Source organism: Myotis brandtii, unplaced genomic scaffold (assembly GCF_000412655.1).
Source record: "Myotis brandtii unplaced genomic scaffold, ASM41265v1 scaffold112, whole genome shotgun sequence".
NCBI lineage: Eukaryota > Metazoa > Chordata > Mammalia > Chiroptera > Vespertilionidae > Myotis > Myotis brandtii.
In genome coordinates this window covers 3,033,520-3,039,280 of record NW_005353838.1, presented here as the reverse complement: position 1 = coordinate 3,039,280, position 5,761 = coordinate 3,033,520, and the positions used below count along the sequence as shown (strand labels likewise).

Here is a 5,761-nt window from a genome sequence, read left to right as displayed (position 1 = left end):
TCAGGCAGGAAGAGAGATAAAAAAAAATAAGAGCATTTTGAGAAAATGTAAGGATTAACAAAAAAAGAACAGGAACAGATATGGGCAACACAAGACCATTGGATAAGCTATATGTGTTTATTTGACTTACATTTCTGTTCATTTGAACCTTTAAAAAAATCATGAATCTACTTACTAGTACACAGGACTGCATGTGTAGATGAAGTAGGGTTTGAGGTTATTGACTATTCAGGCAAGGTGCAAGGGTCGTCGGAGCAAAGGCTGTTTCAGGTGTTCTTTTAGGTTATCTGTCTCCTGGAAAATCTGGAGACCTGCAACCCAGGGATTTTCCAAGAATAATCTTTCTAAACTGAGGGGGAAAGTTTAAAGATTTTGTTGTTGTTTTGTTTTGCCTTACTATGTTTTTAAATAACTTTTCAAAAATAAGGCTCTATGAAAAGAAGAGTTGGAACTCGCCTCTCTTTCCCAGGCAAATCAGTACTTTCCACAGCCCGTTGACCCCTCCGAGCATTTCCCCAGCACACTCTGTGTTTGGGGTTATTACTTTGAGCGTGTTCAACCTTTTCTCAGATGTCACTGAACTGTGCTTAGGCTGGCCTTCAGGGCATTGACCCTTAAGCAAATAGATAATGTTCTCAAAAAAGTTTGAATTCTGTTGAATGCTTTATAATGAACACCGAAGTTGGGAAAACCCTTTGACTCTCCACAGTGGAGTTCATTGTTTCTTCTGGCTTCCTCGAGTTCACGTTCACAGGTAAGCGACTTATAATTTCTACAGCATTTGAGGCCTATGTTCTGCAAGTTCATTTCCTCTAAAGCTCACTGTGTGGGGCATTGTGTTTTTTATTTACTAAAGGGTGGCCTCTTGTCATGCGATAAATAATATGACTTGCAGAATAATGAATGATTTCATAATATTATATACAATACAGATGACTCCTAATTTGTAGCAATGCTATTTTATGAATCAATTCTCTTGAGAATCTGTGGTGTGAGGGGATGTGTTGTACAAATGGGTGAATAGATTGAATAATCTACCAAAAATGAAAAATGCCAATGAAGTTTCTTAACTTGGCTTTATGAAAGCATAATTCTGTTTGTACTGATAGCCACAAATCCTTACCCCAGAAAGCTGGTGCTGGTTTAATAAAGAACTATACCGACTTACCTTTTTTTTCTCCAACACCATGCTCATTTCCTCATTCTCCCAGTTTTTAATAATTTAGATACTGAAAAATATGAGCGTGGGATACCTGGCTAAAGGGGGAAAAGTTGGTTTCTAGAATCTAATTTTAGTTTTTATGGTTCCCTAGCTAGTAGAAATTACATGTTGCTGATGATTTGAATGCATAGATAAAATATCATACACATTTAAGACTGGAATTAAGTGCGGTATTTCTAAATGTTCTGAGGGAGGACTCGCTTTCTAGACATTTTAGAGACACATTAAAATGATTGTACCTTAGACTCTAAATATTTGGATCTAATCGTGATTATTATTAAACTTTTAAAGTATTGACTTATGTATAGGCTCTTGTTTAATAGAGGTTCTTTCTATGTGCAGGTACCCGCCAACCTACCCCCCAAACCCCCTACAGCTCCAGACTTAGTTACTCCTGGGCTCGCTCTGTAACTCTGTAATGATCTCTGAAGCCTCCATTTCCCTGCTGAGGATTAACTGTTTACACACCCCTCCCCCACTTGATTGTAAGCCCCTTGAATAATTTGAGTCCCACCACTAAGAGTAGTGGTGACAAATATTTGCTGATGAATGCTGGGAGTGAATTAGGAAGTAATTTAGGGAAAAAATTTGCCCATTCTGGTTTTAAAAGACACTGAAATTGCTAAAAAATGCCTGAGTTCCACTGTAGGAATCAAGTATTAGAGTGCTATGTTGCTTTGTGAAGATGAAAGGACTATGCATGGAGAGACCAAGGAGAGCTGGGAGTAACTGCGCTGTTAAATTCCACTTTCTTCAGGAGCTATTCCTTAGTCCTCCATCTCAGCTGTGACTCTGGGGAGGAAGGATGTTTGTGTGTCCCTTGAGGGTCCCTGTGTATTCCTTTCCCCTCCGGGCTATAAGGGGACAGTGTCTTCCACATTGTTGACACACACCATCATCCCACAACCTACAAGAAAACATTTTTCTTGCTTCTTAGTATAAGTTAATACTTCTTCTCTTCTTTAATGATCCTTGGGAAAAATCAATCATTTGCTAGGTTTAATGATAACACAGGAGCCCTACCTACGTTCCTCAATGGCAGCAGTGAAAGATGTTTTAAAGGCTAGTTATTTATTTATTTGGTTAATCCTCACCAGAGGATATTTTTCTATTGATTTTTAGAGTGGCAGAAATAGAGAAACATCAATGTTAGAGAAACACATCAATTAGTTGCCTCCTGCACAAGCCTGACTGGGTCCGGGGATCGAGCCTGGAACTGAGGTACGTGACCTTGACTGGAATTGAACCTGTGGCCCTTCAGTCCCTGGGCAGACATTCTATCCCAGTGGTAGGCAAACTGCGGCTCTCGAGCCACATGCGGCTCTTTGGCACCTTGAGTGTGGCCACAAAGTTTCAATCGCAGTGTACGTGCGTGCCCACACGTGGTATTTTGTGGAAGAGCCACACTCAAGGGGCCGCAGTTTGCCGACCACTGTTCTATCCACTTAGCCAAACCTGCTAGGGCAAGGGCTTTTTAGAAAAATCAAAATTTGTGGCTTGAAAAGTGACTTCTAAATTCAAGAGGAGTAGGAGCAGTTCTGTTTTTCTCTCTGAGCAGCTCAGGGAAGGAGAGTTTGTGGAGCTCGGGGACAGAGGGAACAACTTCATAAGAGTCAGGGGAGTATTCACTGTGTGATGTTGGGGGCAGGGGCGGGCCACTCCACGCCTGAGCTGACCCTCTCCCCTAGCTGTCCCTCAGCTCCTCAGTAGCTGTCAGGGTTCCTCCTTACCATGTTGGTCTGGATGTGGAAAATCCTCAGTCTCTTCCTCCTGAATCCAGTCTAGGCAAGACCAACATGTTCTAAAGATAGTATTTGAGAGAAAATGGAATGGGAAGCAGAACAAATCTCTCCCCTGCCCCCCCAAAATATTCAAAACCCTGAACACTGACAGAGTCAAGAAGCCATCTCCTAAAGTGACAAGAACCTGGGCACTATTGGCTTGGCTGTGTCATCACACAGCCTGTTTCCTTTGGTGACCTCAGGCACATTGGCCAGGGAGTGATTTGAACTATAATATACTCCGGGCCTTAGTAAATGAGGGGGAACCGCTGCTTCATCTGGGTGGATTTCTGACCTTCCCAACATGTTCCCTTGTATCTCTCTCTAGTGTGGATTCCCAAGTCTCAAGCCTTATCAGTTTTGAATTTTTTTAAAAGAATAAATAAATGTGATCAAACCCTTCTTTTGCCTGAAAGCCTTTATTAGTTCCCATTGTCCTTGGGACAGGATGCCAAGTCCTTAATGTTAAGGATTACCAGGTCCCAAGGAAACAACCAGACACATCCTCCAAGGTTACCCCGTCCACTTGCCTCGCTAAGGTAGAAAACTCTTGATGTCTACCAGTAAAGGTCAGAAGACTGTCCTTCAGTGTGGGTTTCTGTGTTGATAGGATTACACATTTTATCAAAGAAATTAAAAACTTCAAGCCTGGATAGTTAAACAGAAGCACATGTAGAACACAGGTTATAGAGTACGTGCCATTTAGCAAAGAGAAACACTGGTGTTGGCATGGACAATTAAGAATTCTTGGGGGATTGCATGATTAGGTGGCTAAAGTCTTCCAATGAGTGCTTAGAAATTTTTATTTCCTACTTTTAACTCCTATATTCTCAAATTTATTAAAAAATACATTTTTTCTGAAAGACCCTGAAATTTGTTCCCAGAGATTTTTAGGAGACTACATAAAAATTCAGAGTGAAAAAGAAAGAGCATAGTATCTTATTTTTTAACACTGAGTTCTTTTGTGTTGGTTAAAGTAAAATTTTGTTATTATAAATTAGAGGCCCGGTGCATGAAATTCGTGCATTGGTGCGGTCCCTAGGCCTGACAGGCAATTGAAGCGTGAGCATCTGGTGTGGAAGGGCAGGTCTCAGCTGACCTCTGGGCCCTGGGCAGCACCTGGGCCCCCAAAACCCTCATGTGCCCCCCTCTGCTTGAGTCATGAGGTCGATCGGAGCCGGGCCTGTCTGGAGGAGGAGACAGCAGGAGGTTGGCCGGTTGGCCCTCCCCAATCCGGTCCCGATCAGGGATGGGCCAACTTGGGGGAGGGGCCATGGGCGATTGGCAGGTGTGGTGGGGGGGAGGGGCTATGGAGAGGGGCTGTGGGTGGTGGGCCAGCCGGCCCCACCCTTGAATGGGTTGTGTGTGGGGGGGTGATCAGGAGTCAGCAGCCAGGGGAGGGGCCATGGGAGGTTGGCCGGCCAGCCCTGTCCCTGATCAGGGTGGGGGGCTGATCTGGGGTGGGACCAGGTGGGGGGAGGGACTGCAGGAGGTTGGCTGGTTGGCCCTTCTCCCTATTGGGGTAGGGGGGCATTCAGGGGTGGGCCAGTCAGGGGGAGGGGCTGCAGACCAATCAGGGTGGTGGGGGCCCATTGGGGCCAGGGCCGGCCAGGGGGAAGGGCCGTGGGTGTTTGGCTGGCCTCCCCACCCTCAATTGGAGTGGGAGAGGCCGATCAGGGGTGGGGCCAGCTTGGGGGAGGGGCCGCAGGAGGTTGGCCACTGGCCCCACCCCCCAATCAGGCTGGTTCACTGGCTGCAGTGGGTGTCATAGTGACCGGTTGTTCTGGTCGTTAAGGCATTCTGGTTGCTGGCTTTTTATATATTTATATAGATGATGCAATTCATGTAACATCTAATTCTGGAAACATTGCCTTTTCTGGAAAATATCACAAGCAAGGCCTTGTTTATTCTTTCTAGTAATTTTGTTAACTCATTGCATTTTCCCAAACTTGGTGTCACAAAAATTGCCATTGTCTTTGTGGGTGCATGCAAGCAATTAACATTTTCAGCACAATGGCTTTCAAAAGTCATCATTGCCATTTCTAAACTGGCCAGAGATAAGGCATCTAGCCTCCATTTCTATTGAGCAACAGTCAAATGTTATGCAATGCATGCCTTGTTGCAATGGAGAGTATACATCTTTTGAAGGATGGCTCCTTGGTATATCAAAAGGGAACAGTGGACTTTCAAAGTTCAGAGTGATGCACTGAATGCTGAAAAAGAAAACAAGAAAAGGAAAGAATAGCCCCAGATATTCCGTAGCTGGCCTGCCATTCTCAGGTGATGCACCTGGAACCAGAGAGGAAGGAGCCTGATTCTGGGGTGCATCAACTGAGAACCACCCTCTCGCAATCTGGGACCCCTTGGAGGATGTCGGAGAGCCAGTTTCGGCCCAATTTCCGGAGGCCAGGCTGAGGGACCCTACCGGTGCTTGAATCCGTGCACTGGGCCTCTAGTATCCTAGCTAATAAAAGAGAAGCATGACAATTAGCCATACCTCCGCTACCCTTCCCATTGGCTAATCAGGGTGATATGCAAATTAACTGCCAGCCAAGATGGCAGCTGGCAGCCAGGAAGCTTGAAGCGAACATGAGGCTTGCTTGCTTCAGTGACAGAGGACTCCAACATTCCCTGCCTGCGCTGCCGGCCTCTCAGCTTGCAGTTTGAAACATTGTTACAAATATAGAAGCTAAACAAAACCCCAGAAACCTGCTTTCAGCCAGCCGGGATCTCAGAGCTGGAGTTGAAACAGTGTTTC

At 45.1% G+C, this 5,761-nt stretch overlaps 1 protein-coding gene across 2 annotated transcripts in view; it reads left to right on the top strand.

Annotated features, from left to right (window-relative positions):
* Nucleotides 1-651: 651 nt before the first annotated feature.
* Nucleotides 652-5,761, top strand: part of ABCB11 (ATP-binding cassette, sub-family B (MDR/TAP), member 11) — an 89,210-nt gene continuing 84,100 nt past the window's right edge. Inside the window, exon 1 of one of the 2 annotated variants that reach the window (XM_005857544.2) lies at nt 652-754. The gene's annotated coding sequence lies outside the window, so the exon portion shown is untranslated. Of the gene's footprint in view, nt 755-2,405; nt 2,444-5,761 lie in introns of those variants that run through there. The other variant, XM_005857543.1, reaches the window with a different exon arrangement.